This window comes from Canis lupus, chromosome 12 (genome assembly GCF_003254725.2).
Source record: "Canis lupus dingo isolate Sandy chromosome 12, ASM325472v2, whole genome shotgun sequence".
NCBI lineage: Eukaryota > Metazoa > Chordata > Mammalia > Carnivora > Canidae > Canis > Canis lupus.
Window position 1 is genome coordinate 21,345,390 of NC_064254.1, and position 18,589 is coordinate 21,363,978.

The window sequence follows — 18,589 nt, forward strand, 5'->3', positions numbered from 1 at the left end:
TCTTTCATTTTGAAAAGGATGTCCTTATTCAGGGTAAAGGATTAGCTTCGTCTTTGTTTTCTCCTATGGTTACTATTCTAGTTAGGTATCCTAAGTCTTTTTGAACTAATCTTAATTTATGTGTCTCTAGAAAACTATCTGAAAAATTATATGGATTTTTAAGTTTATTGACTATTGTATGGTTTACAAGTTGTTTTATTCCCTACTTAATTTATAACTATCAACTATTTTATTCCTAATGTCACTTACACATTATTTCTCTTTTTTGGTGTGATTGTTTGCCAGCATAGATTTAGTAATTTTACTTCTCTTTTCAATTTTTCATTTTTTAAAAGATATTTATTTACCTATTTTAAGTAGGCTGTATGCCCAACCCCAAGATCAAGAGCTGCATGTCCTACTGACTGAACAGTCAAGTGCCCCTCATTTTTTCTTTTCCTTTTTTTTTTTTAAAGATTTTATTTATGAGACACACACACACACACACACACACACACACACACAGAGGCAGAGACACAGGCAGAGGGAGAAGCAGGCTCCATGCAGGAAGCCCGATGTGGGACTCGATCCTGGAACTCCAGGATCATGCCCCAGGACGAAAGCAGGTGCTAAACCACTGAGCCACCCAGGGATCCCTCAACTTTTCATTTTTAATTGCTATTCATTTTTTCTTTAGATTTCTCTCATTTGAATGGTTTGTGCCTTTATCTGCATTGTTTCTTTCCTATATTATCTTTTTTCTTTGATTTTCTTTGTTATTTTTTGGTTTCTTGAGTTTTGTGCTAGATTCATTTATTTTCTGTTTTCCTTATTTTCTAATATATACACTTACAAGCCATACATTTTCCTTTAAGCATAATTTGGTTACATGAAATACAGATGTAGGACACTTAGCAAGTTCTGGCACATGTAGGCATGACTTTTTAAAAGTATGCTTTCATGTGTCACATAAAAAGTCTTTAAAATTAAAAGAACTGCTTAAATTGTTATCTTGACTAAATATTTTCCTAGTCATATTTCTATATATATTTACATTTCCTATAACCAAGTTAAAGAAAAAAATCCTTTCAAAATATTTATTTTGTATGCTTTTTAAAATTAAAGGCTTCTTTTCTTTTAAAGCAGTTTTAGTTAGGTTCACAACAACACTGAGAGGAAGTTACAGAGATTTTTCTTTATGTCCCCTGCCCTCACATATGCCTACCTTTTTTAATCAACATCCCCCAGCAGAGTGGTGCATTTGCTACAATTGATAAACCTACACTGACAAATGGTAAGCACTAGAAGTTCGTAGTTTACATTAGGGTCCATTCCTAGTGTACTTTTTATGGGGTATTATTTTTTCTACAGAATATTTGTTTTTTTTTTTTTATTATTTCTTTTTAATCTTGGTTGCTTTTTAGAGTTACCCAGGAAGCTCGATATCTGATACCAAGGCTTCAACCCAAATTATACCAGAATCTTTAAGCATTAGATCCAGACATTGTGCATTTTAAAGCTCCCCTGGTGTTGGGGCACCTGGGTGGCTCAGTTGGTTAAGCGCTTGACTCTTGGTTTCAGCTCAGGTTGTGATCTCAGGGTCTCAAGATCAAGTCCTACATCCAGCTCTGCACTCTGTGTGGAGTCTTGCTTGAGATTCTCTTCCTCTCCCATTGCCCCTCCTGTCTTCCCACCCCTCTCAAATAAATAAATAAATCTTAAAAAAAAAAAAAAAAAAGCTCCTCAGGTAGTTCCCAATACAGTCAAGGCTGAGATTCACATTAATCTTCACTTTTGGTCCCATCTTGACTATTTATAAGCTACAGCCATTCAGGACTACTAAAAGTTTAATAAAAATGAATGGATATAACTGTAATGTGGAAATTTTAATACTTTGTGTAACACTCTGGCAATATTTGCTGATTGACATTGGAAATCCATAACATGTAATTGAACATTACTCTAAATGAGTATTAATAAGTGAGTTGCCTCAGCAATTTGGTGGACTTATCATAGGGACAATAAATTTAAAGGGTAGATAGATTTTCAGACTAGTTCAGGAAAGCCTATAGGACCTACAATGTAGCTGAAACAGTTATTTGAACAGAAATGTATTAGGCACAATTGAATTAAAGACATTGTTTCCTTGAAGACTGATGATCAAGTAAAATCAGTTCTAATTAGAAAACAAAGAGACGGTAGGATTTCCCAAGGTACTATGTTATTTAATTATTTTCCTAGTCTTTGAAAGGGGCATCTTTATTGTTGTACAAGCAGAATGGTTATCTATAGCTGAGAAATTGAGGATTTCAAGTCCAGCTTGATATCCACTGTTTAGATGAATTTGGGCAGAAGAGTATAAACTCTCTGAGCCCTAGTATTTTTAAATGCAAAATGAGGACAATATCTTGAAGGACTTTTGGAGGTGAAATGGCGTCTAGAAGGTGCTGGGTAGATGTTTTCTATGACACTGCTAGCCCTGCTTATTTAACATTATATTAAGCCTAAGGCATCATCTTTTTTCTCTGCCATAGTGATATCTCCAGGACTATTCACTAGCCGTGATGAATTAATTGTATAACCAAGAACGAAGAAAGAAATGCTGTGGTAGTTGGTGTTGATCTCAATATCAGCTAGGGTTACTTTTTTAGCTGACCCTGGAGAAGGAGGCATTGCACAACCTGACTTTCATCTGTGCAGGATCTTTTAATGTGAAAAGTCCAATTACACTCCTCTGTGAGCTCTTGTGCTTATTTATTTTTTGTAAAAGTTTGTATAAATCTTATAAGGCATATAGACATGCATTTCTTTCTCTGATTATTTTTCTGGCTTCTGGCTTCTTGGTTAAAATATGCCTAAAGTAGCTTCCCCCACCCTACTTTTGTGTTGCCATGAAAAGGAGTCATTCTGTCAGTAGAAAACTTATAGGGGTGCCTGGATGGCTCAGTTGGTTAAGCCTTTGCCTTCAGCTCAGGTCATGATCTCAGGGTTCTGGGATTCATCTGCGTCAGCCTTGTCAGGCTCCCCACTCAGCTGGGAATCTTCTCCCTCTCCTTCTGCCCTTCTCCCTTGCTTATGCTATCTCCCTCAAATAAATAAATAAATAAATAAATAAATAAATAAATAAGTAAATAAATAAATAAATAAATAAATAAATAAATAAAATATTTTTTTAAAAAAGAAACTTATATACTAGCAATGGAGTCCTAAGACTATAAAGCTGGATAGATTTAGGAAAATTGATTCCATCCCAGAGCCATTGTAGATGTTCCTCTAAATTAAAAGCAGAATAAGGTAGAAAGGAACTGTTAATTTGTATTGTACCTGAGATTTATAAGAGAAACAGAGAGTTAGAGCCCTTCTTAGGGACTGAATTATGGTTATTCTAGTATTGGGTTGCAGTTTGATTGTGGAATGCAATGCTCATGTACAAACCTGGTGCCAATTTACATAGCTAATGAGCTTTACTGACCTGATTGAATAGTTGTGACAGAGTCTGTACGAAAAGCCTAAAATATTTACCCTTTGGTCCTTCGCAGAAATAGTTTGCTGGTCTGGAAAATCATCAGGCAGCTCAGAGTAAAAAAGGCTAAGATTACTGAGAGCCTAAAATGTCTCAGCACTGCCACAGAGCTTTGCTCACTCAGCATTTCATTTAGTCCCAGCAAGTGAGCAGGATCAGAGGTATTTTCCCTTTCACAGAGGAAAAAATATTGGTTCTCAAGACAAGTCAAAGTCTGCATGGCTAGAGAATGTGAGGCTTGAATTACAGTCCAAGTTAGCCTGACCTCAAAGTTCCTTTATTTCTTTCAACAATATTTCTTCCCTCTGGATATGCAATGTCAAAAAAAGGAGTTCAAGTTCTGAATTTATGTACAACGAGGTGTGGCCCAAGATCAAGAACACTAATAGCAACATTCAAGTGAAGGGAGCCATGAAGAATGGAAGGCAGGGTCCTGGACTCATGTTATAAATGATACTGGAATCTTGGTGAAGCAGCAAGCAATCATTAGAATGTGTCTTCAAAAAGCCTGAGGCTTGGGCTGTGAAGCAGGGGAGGCAACATTTAGAGCTCTCCTGGGATGCTTCAGCTTCTAATCAGACTGGTCATCAGTGTCACCCGACATATCAGGAATTAAATTCTAATCACTGCATAAAATTCTGTTTTGATCATAGCTAAATATTTTCCAATCATCTTTCTGATTTCCCTATCACGTAACAAAAACCAGCTGGGGAATATAGAAATGTCTTATCAATGGCAATGATGCCACTGCTGAGATAGGGCAGCTGCCCAATCTTGGCCTCAGTGGGGACCTGGACTTTAGTACAGTCATTATAAATCCAAGGTCTGAAACTGAACGTTGCAGTCCAAGGAACAATATTTTCATCAGTTCACCTAGTTGTGATCAGGACTTAAAGGGCAGATTCATATCAATAAAAGCCAACTGACTATCACCAGTTGATAGCAGAATGGAAGAGAATGCTCATGCCTATTGATCATGACCCATATCCTCTGGATCCTCTGGATGCTATCCCTATTTTGCATCCTTCTTCATTGGACGTAGACCTCCATATGTCTGTAACACGTTCATTACTGGTTAGTGTTCTGAAATGCTCTAAATAAGGACCCTGCAGTCACATCCAGGGTTGATGGTCTGGTTTCCTCACTTTCAAGCCCTATGACCGGGACAGGTTACTGCCTAAATCTCTTTCTTTCTCTGTTTCATACTTAAACTGAGAATAATAATAGTAACATAGTTAAAATGAAGCTAAAATGCAAAGGTGCCTGAAAACAATAAACAGAAAGCCTGGTACAGAGTATACATCTTAAAATACTTATTTGCCTATGTATTTATTTTTTAAAGGAGGACCCTCTTCCTCCCACTTTAGCTTTATCTGATGATGACTATTTTCTATAACATTAATTCTTATCAATCTTTGAAATTGGAGCTAAATTTTCTTGAACTTGTCTCTCAAAATTAGAGAGGGTGTCCTATGTGTCTGGAGGAATGTCATGCTTACCTTCCATCCAGATAAAGAATAGCATTGAGGGGCGGTCGTTTTGTGCACATTATCTCTCACAGTTCCACCAAATGGCTGCTATGCTTGCAATTCCTCATGAATGGAAACCAAGGTCAGTGATTAGAGGCTATATATGAGAATATTAACTTTTGGGGGTTGGGATTATTATTTTCTTTTTACCATTTTCCACATTTTTCTGTATTTCTGAATATTTCATGATGAGCATATAAATAAATATATATACACACACACACATATATGTGTGATCAGAAAAATAAAAATCTATTTACAATTTAAAAATAAGAAATTTTCCCAGGTTGCAACCAGTAAGTGGGATAAGTCGGTGTTAAACCTACCCCTCCTAGGGCAGCCTGGGTGGTGCAGCAGTTTAGTGCTGCTTTCAGCCCAGGGCATGATCCTGGAGACCTGGGATCAAGTCCCACATCGGGCTCCCTGCGGGGAGCCTGCTTCTCCCTCTGCCTCTCTGCCTCTCTCTGTCTCTCATGAATAAATAAAAAATAAAAACAAACAAAAAAACCTACCCCTCCTGGTGATGAAGCCCACGTTCATTCTTTCTCTCATGAATTCAACAAGTATTTATTGGTTGTCTCCAATGCTCTGTGCCAGGCACTGTCCTAGGAGCAGGAGAAAAAATGAACAAAACAAGCAAAAGTCTCTGCCTTCCCAGGGAGAATGCAGGAGAGAAAAAGACAACAAGTAATAAACAAATGTGAATCACATACCAGATGGTAGTCAATGCTACGTAGAAAAAGAAAACAGAAGAAAAAGGGATAAGGAAGTACAGGGTAGGGTAGGGTTCAACCAGGCATATGACCGAGAGTTGACTGCACCAAGTAATCTAGTTTGTTTAACATGGAATGTCAGCCAAATTAGTAGTTTGTATTGTACCAAAATGCTTGCATGCTGTCATGCAAGGAACAAAAAGTATGATACTCAACATTTCCCCCATTCATCTGCAAATGAGCTTAAGAATGCTTTTGAAGGATCTGGTAGATTCTGAACATATTTTAAATAAACTAGTCATGTGTGTACTACCCAAATCTTCTTTTGGCTTCCCTTGTATTACAAATGAAATAAAAATGCCAATGTTCAAATAATGGTCCACCCGGTCGGTAGAGGAATTGACTGTCACATTCAATAGAGAACCTAAATTATGAATTAATGTATATTAAGGGCCAAACCAAGAAACCAGTTATGGAAAAATTTAGGTAGGCACATTCAAAAGTCTAGGCAATTTTTCTAAGTCTCCCATGCAACTGATGAAGCACCTGTTCTTTATCACTAATGATTACTTTTTAGTTTATACAAAATAATATATGGGGGATAAAAGTTAATGAATAAAAAAAAGACCAAATGTGATTTACTTATAGAACAGGCATCACAGAAAATGAACATCATATTGACCCACAGCACAAAGTGCAGTTGAAAGGTTCACGATGGAATATGCTGGTATGCATTATTTTCAAATCTATATTTGCACATACATGCTGAATCTGCTTCTATAGCTATGTAATCTATAAAACTCTTCCATACATGCACAGTCCTATGATTTTTACATACTGACTATGGCTTGTCTTTCTGCCTCCAAAACAAAACAGTCCAAGTAACATCCGAACTGTTTTAAATTGTCCACAGAAACCAAGTATTAATGTGATTGGCATTTGTGGAATGCAGTAACAATGTGACAGTAGGCATGTGACATGATAAAAATACCAATGTGTGCTTGAGAGATGATAAAGTTTATGGAAAAAAGTGTTCAATGGATTTGCTTAATCTTTAGTGGGCATCAAACACCAAACAAAGCCAATGTCACCTGGAAGGTTGGGCCTGATAAGCTAACCTTCAAAGTACAAATTTTAGCCTCAAGAGTGTCATTAAAGAGTCAGACAAAAACACCAGATATTTTACTTGTCTACACAAAATTACATGCATTAAGAAATATTTCATCTTGGTAAAAGTGATTTCAGCTTCTTGGTAAGAAAAACAATTTTTTTTTTTTTTTTTGGTAGCAAATATCACTTGTCCCTCCCCACACACAAAACCAAGAGTGGTGGGAATGGAGATGTCTTGACCTATAAATTGTTTAACAATCTTCTCTACTTTCTTCAGTATTTAAATTTCTTGAATCTTCAAACTGAAATATCCATAAGTACTTCCTTTATTTTAGTGACTTTCTATTCTTCTACTGCCCAGACATCTGGGAGGAAGCCTATATTTTCTAGGCTTCAAATGGAGGCTATTGAGGACTATCCCATGGTAATAAAATGAACACCCTAGATCCTTTCCAAGATGCTCCACATTTTCCCCTAACTGAACGAATAGTCTTGTTCTGGAGCTTAAGATCCAGAGGGCAGAAGCCTCTCTGAAAAGATGTTTGAACTGAGCAATGAATGACCAGAAGGAGCTGTGCATTACGCAGTTTTCCAAGTAGAGGGAGCAGCAATCCCTCCACCAGTAGGTGGCTAGCTCTGTGGAGGGCTGTCAGAGAGGCAGCCAGTCCTAATGACCCTCCTTCCAAGGGAAACTCATGCCAAATCGTGGGTGTATAGGGTGCCCCTCTACCACCCACCTCAGCCCTGCCAGCTCTCTTCCATATTCTTTTCCCTTGTTCAGTCTGGGGTGGATCTGATCTATTTAAACAGAGGAAAGGGGAGGCAAGACTCCCTTCCTATCCAGAATTTGGGGAGAGGAGACCACCTGGCCATCTTATAGTGTCATAACAAATGGCGGTAGAGGTGGGTAGGTTAGGGAGCAGAACTTTCAGTTCTCAAATTGGTGCATCTCCATCAACCCTGGGGGGAGGTGGCTGAGTCCAGCTGCTGGGTGTGGTAGTGACTTTTCCCAGTTTCTTCGGGCCTCAGCAAAATTGCCTACAATGGGAAAAGGCATCTACCTGATACCCTATTACTCTGGTACAATAGCCATCATTTGAGGAGTCTTGGGAGGTGAGATCTGGAGTGTGAGGAAGATCTGGAGTGTGAGGAGTGTGAGCCACTCAAGCCATGAAAAGTAGATAACTTTCCAGTACAGCTGCAACCATTCACGTGACTGAAGCTGGGAGTGAACTTGGGACATGAGCTCGGGATTCCACCCTTGCTCTTGTGGAAATGAGCAGAAATATCCACAAATGGCAGCTGAAAATGTTCAAAGTCTAGATGAAGCTTTTGCTATTTGGAAGTGAGCCAAGCTCAGTAAATGACTTTGCACCTGTTTATCTGAAAACTCTTAAAATGATAATCCTAAGAGAGCAGAAATATTTATATACTCGAATAAGTCAGGGTTCATAAGTGGAATAAAAGAACCAAATTTATGAGTTTTAGGACACACATTGGTCAGGAGTTGGTCAAGATTTCATTTTTTCCCCCTTCAAGCCAGCTAAACAGGCTTCACTTTTCTTTTGCCTCAGTTATGAAGGATCTCAGATAATTCATTAGCATAACTCCATACAACTGGAGGCTTACTAGATAGTGATCTCAGCTGGAGGTTTGAATATTTATTGATTTGTTTATTTTTTTAAAGATTTTATTTATTTATTCATGAGAGACACAGAGAGAGAGGCAGAGACACAGACAGAGGGAGAAGCAGGCTCCTCACAGGGAACCTGATGTGGGACTCTATCCCTGACCCGGGATCATGCCCTCAGCAGAAGGCAGATGCCCAACCGCTGAGCAAACCAGGCGCCCCTGGAGGTTTGAATATTTAAAAACACTGTGCATAGGGTGCCTGGGTTAAGTGGGCTAAGCTGTGGACTCTTGATTTCAGCTTGGGTCATGATCTCAGGGTCCTAGGATTGAGCCCACCCCGACCCCTCTATGTCTCCTGTTAGGCTCCGTGCTCAATGGGGTGTCTGCTTGAGAATTCTCTCTCCCTCTCCCTGCTCGTGTGCTCTCTCTCTCTCTCTCTCTAAAATAAATACACATTTTTAAAAAACTAAAAAAATAAAAACACTGTGCAGAGCATACTCAGACCTGTCCCTGCATTCAGTTCTAAGGAGCTGACCAGACTGAGTATATCCCTTACTAACAAACACCAGAGGAACCCCCTGAATGTGTGCCTTTCCTCTCTAGCAAACAAAATTTTCAGTAAAGAGCTGAGCTGTACAGCTGGACAAGGGCAAGACATTCCCAAGCCTTATCACTGTGAATTTATAGAATATTACAGATTGAGAACCAAAATTATTTTCTCACAGCTGGCATGAAACTAAGGCATCTTCATTTATTGCAAATAGCCTGCCAATGCTAAGAAAAGAATTCATTTCATCAGTCACTTAGATTACTGATGGAGTGGACTCCAATTTAAGCTGTTTAAACCAACTATACTAAAATTAACCAAATAGCCATGTTACTTTAAAAGTTGCCCATAGTAGGTAATTAATAAACACATGCTGAATGGAAGAACAGAGCTGTCAACACTGTGTCTATAAGGTGAGCAGGGCAATGTTAGGAGAAGACCATAAGGGCTGTTGGACTTGATGCTTATGACTGAGGATCTACTACAACAACTCTGTGACACGGTGTCCATTTAGCCCCTCTGTCCAGAAACCCAAGAGTGATTCTGAATTCCTGCTGCCCACCTGCATCTCCACAGCCTGTCAGTAGTAAGTTCAGCCTCAGGTCACAGCTCAGATGTCATCTTCTTAGAGATGCCCTCTCTGGCCACAACAGTCATTACTCAGTGGCTCTCTATGAAGTGACCACGCATCCTTTCCTTTATAGAGTGTATCGCAACCTGACATAATAATCTTTGTTTATTTGCTTACTCTCTCCCTCTAGCAGAGTCAGTGACTTCATCCATCTTTCTGCTATAGCCCAGAACTTACTCATTGTTCAACTAATAACCGTTGAGTAAATGAAGTGAATGTTACTTTTCTTCTGACATTTTCTTCTATTTGGATTGTAATCAAATAAATAAATAAATAAACCACAGAAGTGCAACATGTGACAGTTGATCGGAAAATGGGTCATCTATTCCTATTTCTTCACTTTGGGATGGACGAGTGGGTGCTGGGGCTCCAAGCTGACCTGCCCAACATCGCATAGCTTTTCGGGGGCAGAGTCCAGAATAAAATCACGTCTCATGATTCAAGCTGGCACCCTCTCTACAAAAACTGTGGACAGGGCCAGGCTCCAAAACAATTGGAATTTGTGGCCAAGTGAACAGTGGAAAGGAATGTATGATGAAGAGTGGAAGGAAAGACTGGAAAGAAAATATTATAAGACCTCTTAAAATAATAGGGATAGGTAAAAAGATCTCACAATAACAAATAAAGGAAAATATATGTGTGGGAAGAGTAGTCATTGTTATCAGCACTGGGAAAAATTAGTATAATCTGCTGCCTTCTATCCCAGGGGCTCCTTGACGGGAGATGTGTATGGGAATTGGGTGCTGGCTTCTCTGTAGGGCAGCATTGATGTGGAGGCACCACGGCAGGCTAGAGAGGGCATGCCTTGCCTGCAGACATACACTTATGCGCTGTTCTGGACAAATAAACTTTGTATGGGATTGGGTTTGGCCTAGAGGGAGTCATTTTGAGTCCCCTGACATAAACCCTTGAATCTGATTAGTTCTCTGGCTATACCAAATATATAATGAACTTGAAATATGGTCCAGGTCAAGCAGACCTACTCTGATGGGAGAAATGATAGAAAAAGCCATTGGGTTGCTTCTAAATCTAAATCATCTTCTCTTTCTACAGAAACCATGCTCAGGAGTTGACAAATAAGCGACTACCCAGGTAGAAAATCACTCAAGAGATGGTGAAGAAAAGAGGGGGTTGGTTTGTTGGCTAATGCTATGTATTCACCAGTCTACACACACACGCACACACACACACACACACACACACACACACCATTGTTTTCTTCATTTGGACTCTGGCTATGATAGATTATGTCTGAGCCAGGAAGATGGTCAAATAGTCTGGAAAGAGGTCATCCCCAGTCACTGGGGTGGGATCCCAGAATTTGTCATGGTGTTAGGAAGGAAGTCCATGGTTAGATTGTAGAGCAGGGCAATGGAAAAAGTCAGGGGAAGGGGTGTGGGTATTAATAACAAAGAAGGGATATAGTGAGAGGAATCAGAAGAGTTCTAGTAATTAAAGGGCGAACTCTCTATTTTTATTTTTGTTTTTTTTTTAAAGATTTTATTTATTCATGAAAGACACAGAAAGGCAGACATATAGGCAGAGAGAGAAGTAGGCTCCCTGTGGGGAGCCTGATATGGGACTCGATCCCAGGATCCCGGGATCACGACCTGAGCCAAAGGCAGATGTTCAATTGCTGAGCCACCCAGGTGCCCCCAGAAAACTCTTTAAATGAAAAAAATTTTGAGAGCTAAGAAGACTCCTCAGGATTTCATCAAGCTGTCTACTTAGTGAGCTTTAACTTATATTCCCTGTGTAACAGCAGCTTGAAGGTAAGTTCTATTTATTTGTTAATATTTGTTAATTCACTTATTCAAATATTATTTGTTGGGTGTCTAGCATGCCTTAGGCACTTATAGGCTAAGAATACAACAGGTAACAACAGTAACAGAACACTATGGTTCATAGAGCTACAATTTAGTCATGGAGATAGAACCTTAATAAGTAAATCACATAGTGGGTTAAGTTTCAACTAAGAGGTACTTTGAAGGGCACTTCACGCAGGTCTGATCTTCATGTGGGAAAGAGGGATGGCCTTCCTGAAAAAGAGATGTTCAAATGCAGAACTGAAGAAGAGTACAAGTCTGCCAGGCAGAGCCTGAGGAGAGAGATTCTAGGAGGAGGGAGCAGCATGTACAAAGACTGTGTGGAGGCAAAAGATATTAAAAGAAATGTGTGGAGATCCCTGTAGCTAGAGCTGATCTGGTGATGAGCTAGACTGTGAAAGGGGATCAGAGTCATAGGTGGGGCTAGACCGTGTGCATTGCAGGTGCAGGGAGTAAAGAAAAATAGACCAAGAGAATTTGAACATATTCCAGGGGCAAAATTTGAAAACATCTGGGTAATACCAGCATGGGTGAGTGAGACGAGCTCTTCTGGAATGCTGGGAAACACCTTTTTGGAGGACCATTTGGTGAAATGTATTACAGTTGACCCTTGCACCCCACGGGTGAGGGGAGTTAAGAGTGCCGCCACTCCTACTGTAGAAAATCCAGGATAACTTGACGCCCCAACAACGTAATTACTAGTAGCCGACTGGACTGCTTACCAAAAGCCTTACTGATAAACAGTCAGTTAACACATATTCTGTATGCTGTCTGTATTATATCCTGTATCCTTATAATAAAGTAAGCTAGAGAAAAGAAAATGTTATTAATAAAATTGTAAGGAAGAGAAAATATATTTTCAGTACTGTACTGTAAACAATCTGCATGTAAGTGAACCCACATGATACAAACCTATTGTTCAATGGTCAGCTGTATAAGCCTTCCCATAATATCCTTTGACGCTACTTCCAGGAAATTTTTTTTAAAAGTTTTATTTACTTGAGACAGGGAGAGAGTGGTAGAGAAAGGAGCACCAGCAAGGAGGAGGCAGGGAGGCCTGCATAGGGCTCAATCCCAGGACCCTGGGATCATGACCTGAGCCAAAGGCAGACACTCACTGATTGAGGCACCCAGGTACCCCTACTTCCAGGAACTCATACTAAAGAAATAATCAGATGAGAGAACTAAGATAGTGTTATTCAACTTTGCATGAAGGAGAATTTCATGAATGGGAGTTTGTTACTCCTTTTCCTCTTAATTTTTCCTTCTGAGTATACAAATCAGTTTTATTTATCTGATTTTTTTCTCTGCCTCTGTCCATAACACAGTAAAAATAAAACATATAACTGTTATTTTGGTCAATATCTTAGTTGATTCCAAATATGATAAGGCCATTTGCTAAGGAGTGAAGTTTTTTTTTAAGATTTATTTATTCATAAGAGACAGAGAGAGAGCCACCCAGGTGTCCCAGAAGTGGAGATTTAATAAAAACAAATCTGAACCACACGGTGTGTTGGGGATCTTGCTACTGAATGCACCATTGAGAAGCTACAAATCACCGCCCAACTGTGGCTACTGTCTTAGGTAATGTGACTTTGCAACGTGGCAGACTGGACGCTGTGCTATTTATGCCTGCAAATGGTATGGGTCAATTTTCCTGTCTCGTATAATATGGTGCTGCTGGTATATGGATTATAAGCCTTCAGGTCTACAACTGTGACTTTGAATAGTGATTTAAATGTGGTTCTAGAGGCAGGGCAAGCAGGCGGAGGAGCAGGGGCCTCCCCTCACCCGGCCGCACCACCTCACTAGGTAACTTCCAAACCATCCTGCACACCCACCGTTCGACCTGAGATTTAAAGAGAGAAGCTGGAACGCTACAGAGAGAAGGGTTTGGCTTCTAACAAGATAGGAAGGAGGAAAAATAAAATAAAAAAGAATCCAGTGGGGCAGGGGCCCCGCGAGGAGCCGGGCTAAGGGGGGCGGGAGCCCCGGGACAGGAGAGCCCGCCCGGGAAGCGGGAACTGTAACAATCCGCACCGGACTCTTCCCGGGGGGAAAGGCTCAGCGGGGAACCGGGCAGGACCGCAGGAGGGCGGTGGGGCCCCCAGCCTCCCGGGGTCACTAACAGGAGGTGCCCCGGGGACAGTGCCCCACACCCCGCGGCCAAGTGCAGTAAAAGGCTGGAGCGACCGGCGGGCCCTCGGGGAGAAGCCGGGGGTCGGGGGGGCTCCGGGCGGAGGGGGCTGCGCCCTGCTGCCTTCGGGAGCCGCGGCCCCGGGAGCCATGCAGCGGCGCAGGCCCCGGACCCAGGGCGCGGGGGACACAGCGGGGATCGTGGGCTCCCCCGGGACAGGCGGAGGCGGGGAGGGCCCAGGACAGCGGGGAGGCTCCTGCCACGGGCGCCCCCGAGCTGTGCAGGTCAGCACCCCCCGCCCCGCCCCGCCCCGGAGCATCCAGGCCCCTGCGGACTGGGAGCTGCAGTGGTTACTGCGGGAGCTGACTCCAGGGCTGGAGGGCTAGCCACTGCCATGGGGTTGTTCCTCCTGGTGTCACCCTGTGCCTGGGAGGGGGGGAGCCGCCAGGGTACAGGGGCCTCATGGGGTAACCAGCTCCCACTGAGCCCGGCACCCATTGGGGGGAGGGGCAGCTCCCCCAGGTGCATACACCTGAGAGTCAGCACAGCAGCCCCTCCCCCAGAAGACCAGCTGGAAGGACAGGGGAAGAGCAGGTTCTGGACCCAGCAGCGCTGGAAAGCTCCAGGGGAAGTGGAGGGATTTACAGTATATAGAACTAGAGGGTACCCCTCTTTTTTCCCCTTTTTTCCAGTACTCGTTTTTATATCAGACTAAAAACTTCCAATATTTTTTCTCTTTTCCCACCTTAACTACAATATTTTTACCACCTTTCATTTTTAAGATTCTTCCTTTTTGACTTTCATATTTCTAGAATTACATGTCTTAGATATATTTTCCACTTCTAGATTCCCTTCAACATACTCAACTTAATTTTTGGAAGATATATAAGATTTTTTGTTTTTTGTTTTTTGTTTTCTCTGCCTCATTTTGTTCTACAATGGCAGAAGTTGATACCTTCTAAAATATGAACCAGCATGCACCCAGAACCAAGTGGTATATCATACTGGTTCATTCTGTGAGATTACTCATTCCCATTCTGCCCCCCTCTTTTATCGCATTTATGTTTTGGTGGTCAATGTTGGAGTTTTCTACAAGTATTTCTAGTTTATATAAATTTGGGACTTCTAACATACAACTTAATACACTCAGAACCAAGAGGATCACCCTCTAGGACCCCTCAAGTAGATGACATTCTCCTTCTACTACAACTTTGTCACCACCACCATCTCCCAGTCCCTCCCCCCATTTTTTTCCTTCACCTTTTTTCCTTTTTTTCCCTCTCTACTTGTTCTTTTTTTTTTCTTCTTCTTTGGGATTCTTGGCCTTTTATTTTTTACTACTTTGTTTTAAAATTTTGTTTTTCACTTTAGTGGTCCTTTTGTTTTATTTCATTCTGATCTTGGTTTTCATTTTTGGGTCTCTGATCTTGGCAGAATCATCTAAGGTGAAATTTACTTAGGTCGTGGTTGATATTCTTGACTCAGCCCACTCATACAGCCACTCTGCACTGAGCAAAATGACTAGAAGGAAGAACTCACCACAAAATAAAGAATCAGAAACAGTACTCTCTGCCACAGAGTTACAGAATATGGATTACAACTCAATGCCAGAAAGCCAATTCAGAAGCACAATTATAAAGCTACTGGTGGCTCTGGAAAAAAAAAAAAAAAAACCATAAAGGATTCAAGAGACTTCATGACTGCAGAATTTATATCTAATCAGGCCAAAATGAAAAAATCAATTAAATGAGATGCAATCTGAACTGGAGGTCCTAACAATGAGGGTTAATGAAATGGAAGAAAGAGTGAGCAACATAGAAGACAAGTTGATGGCAAGGAAGGAAGCTGAGGAAAAAAGAAAAAACAATTAGAAGACCAGGAGGAAAGGTTAAGGGAAATAAATGATAGCCTCAGACAGAAGAATTTACATATAATTGGAGTTCCAGAAAATGCTGAGAGGGACAGAGGGCCAGAAAACACATTTGAAAAAATCATAGCTGGAATTTCCCTAATTTGGGAGGGAAACAGGCATTCAGATCCAGGAGATACAGAGGTCCTCCCCCACCAAAAATCAATAAAAACCATTCAACACCTCGACATTTAATAGTGAAACTTGCAAATTCCAAAGATAAAGAGAAAATCCTTAAAGCAGCAAGAGACCGGAAATTCCTAACTTATATGGGGAGAAATATTAGATTAACAGCAGACCTCTCCACAGAGGCATGGCAGGCCAGAAAGGGCTGGCAGGAGATATTCAGGGTACTAAATGAGAAGAACATGCATCCAAGAATACTATAATCAGCAAGGCTCTCATTCAGAATAGAAGGAGAGATAAAAAAAGCTTCAAAAATAGGCAGAAACCAGAAACTGAAAGAATATGTGGCCACCAAACCAGCTCTGCAAGAAATATTAAGGGGGACCCTATAAAAAAGGAGGAAGCCCAAAGAAATAGTCCACAAAAACAGGGACTAAATAGGTATTATGATGACACTAAATTCATATCTTTCAAGTTATTCTAAACATGAATGGGCTAAATGATCCCATCAAGAGATGCATGGTTTTGGACTGGATTAAAAAAAAAAAAAGAAAAGAAAAGAAAAAGAAAGAAAGATTTTGGACCCATCTATTTGCTGTCTACAAGAAACTCATTTTAGACCTAAGGACACCTACAGCCTGAAAATGAAAGGTTGGAGAATCATTTACCTTTCAAATGGTCCTCAAAATAAAGCTGGGGTAGCAATCCTCATATCAGATAAATTTTATCCCAAAGACTGTAGTAAGAGATGAAGAGGGACATTATATCACACTTAAAGGGTCTATCCAACAAGAAGACTTAACAATCATGAATATTTATGCCCCTAATGTGGGAGCCGCCAAGAATATCAATCAATTAATAACCAAAATAAAGACATACTTACATAATAATACACTAATAGTAGGAAACTTCAACATGGCACTTTCTGCAAATGACAGATATTCTAAGCACAACATTACCAAAGAAACAAAGGCTTTAAATGATACACTGGACCAGATGGATTTCACAGTTATATACAGAACTTTCCATTCGAATGAAACTGAATACACATTCTTCTCAAGTGCACATGGAACTTTCTCCAGAATAGACCACATACTGGGTCACCAATCAGGTCTCAACCAATACCAAAAGATTGGGATTATCCCCTGCATATTTTCAGACCACAATTCTTTGAAACTAGAACCCAATCACAAGAAGAAATTTGGAAGAAACTCAAACACATGGAGGTTAAAGAGCATTCTACTAAAAGATGAAAGGGTCAACCAGGAAATTAGAGAAGGCTTAAAAAGATTCATGGAAACTAATGAAAATGAAGATACAACTGTTCAAAATCTTTGGGATACAGCAAAAGCAGTCCTAAGAGGGAAATACATCCCAATACAAGCATCCCTCAAAAAATTGGAAAAACCTCAAATACACAAGCTAACCTTGTACCTAAAAGAACTGGAGAAAGAGCAGCAAATAAAACCTACGCCAAGCAGAAGAAGAGAGTTAATAAAGATTCAAGCAGAACTCAATGAAATAGAGACCCGAAGAACTGTAGAACAGATCAACAAAACCAGGAGTTGGTTCTTTGAAAGAATTAATAAGATAGATAAACCATTAGCCAGCCTTATTAAAAACAAAAGAGAAAAAGACTCAAACTAATAAAATCATGAATGAAAGAGAAGAGATCTCAACCAATACCAAGGAAATACAAACGATTTTTTAAATGTATTATGAGCAGCTATACGCCAATAAATTAGGCAATCTAGAAGAAATGGATGCATTAATGGAAAACCATAAATTACCAAAACAGGAACAGGAAGAAATAGAAAACCTGAACAGGCCAATAACCAGGGAGGAAATTGAAGCAGTCATCAAAAACTTCCCAAGACACAAAAGGCCAGGGCCGGATGGCTTCCCAGGGAAATTCTATCAAATGTTTAAAGAAGAAATAATACCTATTCTACTAATGCTGTTCTGAAGGATAGAAAGGGACAGAATACTTCCAAACTCTTCTATGAGGCCAGCATCACCTTAATTCCAAAACCAGACAAAGATCCCACCAAAAAGGAGAATTATAGACCAATATCCCTCATGGACACAGATGCAAAACTTCTCAACAAGATACTAGCCAATAGGATCCAACAGTACATTAAGAAGATTATTCACCATGACCAAGTGGGATTTATCCCCAGGATGCAAGATTGGTTCAACACTCGTAAAACAATCAACATGCTAGATCACATCAACAAGAGAAAAACAATCAACATGCTAGATCACATCAACAAGAGAAAAAACAAGATCACATCAACAAGAGAAAAATCCTCTCAACAGATGCAGAGAAAGCATTTGACAAAATACAGCATCCATTTCTGATCAAAACTCTTCAGAGTGTAGGGATAGAGGGAACATTCCTCAGCATCTTAAAAGCCATTTATGAAAAGCCCACAGCAAATATGATTCTCAATGAGGAAAAAATGACAGCCTTTCCCCTAAGATCAGGAACATGACAGGGATGTCCATTCTCACCACTGCTTTCAACATAGTACTAGAAGTCCTACCCACAGCAGTCAGACAACAAAAAGAAATAAAAGGCATTCAAATTGGCAAAGAAGTCAAACTCTCTTTGCAGATGACATGATACTGTATATAGAAAACCCAAAAGACTCCACCCCCCAGATTGCTAGAACTCATACAGCAATTCAGCAATGTGGCAGGATACAAAATCAATGCCCAGAAATCACTGGCATCACTATGTACTAACAATGAGACTGAAGAAAGAGAAATTAATGAATCAATTCCATTTACAGTTGCACCCAAAAGCATAAGATACCTAGGAATAAACCTAACCAAAGACGTAAAGGATCTATATCCTAAAAACTACAGAACACTTCTGAAAGAAATTGAGGAAGACACAAAGAGATGGAAAAATATTCCATGCT

General features: G+C 40.3%; 1 protein-coding gene across 6 annotated transcripts in view; it reads right to left on the reverse strand.

The window, feature by feature from the left end:
• Nucleotides 1-18,589, reverse strand: part of KLHL31 (kelch like family member 31) — a 142,611-nt gene that overhangs the window by 43,280 nt on the left and 80,742 nt on the right. For 2 of the 6 annotated variants that reach the window (XM_049092165.1, XM_025419049.3), the window contains one exon: nucleotides 5,544-5,636. The exons of the other annotated variants lie outside the window; for them this stretch is intronic. The gene's annotated coding sequence lies outside the window, so the exon portion shown is untranslated. The remainder of the gene's footprint in view (nucleotides 1-5,543; nucleotides 5,637-18,589) is intronic. 6 annotated transcript variants of the gene reach the window in all.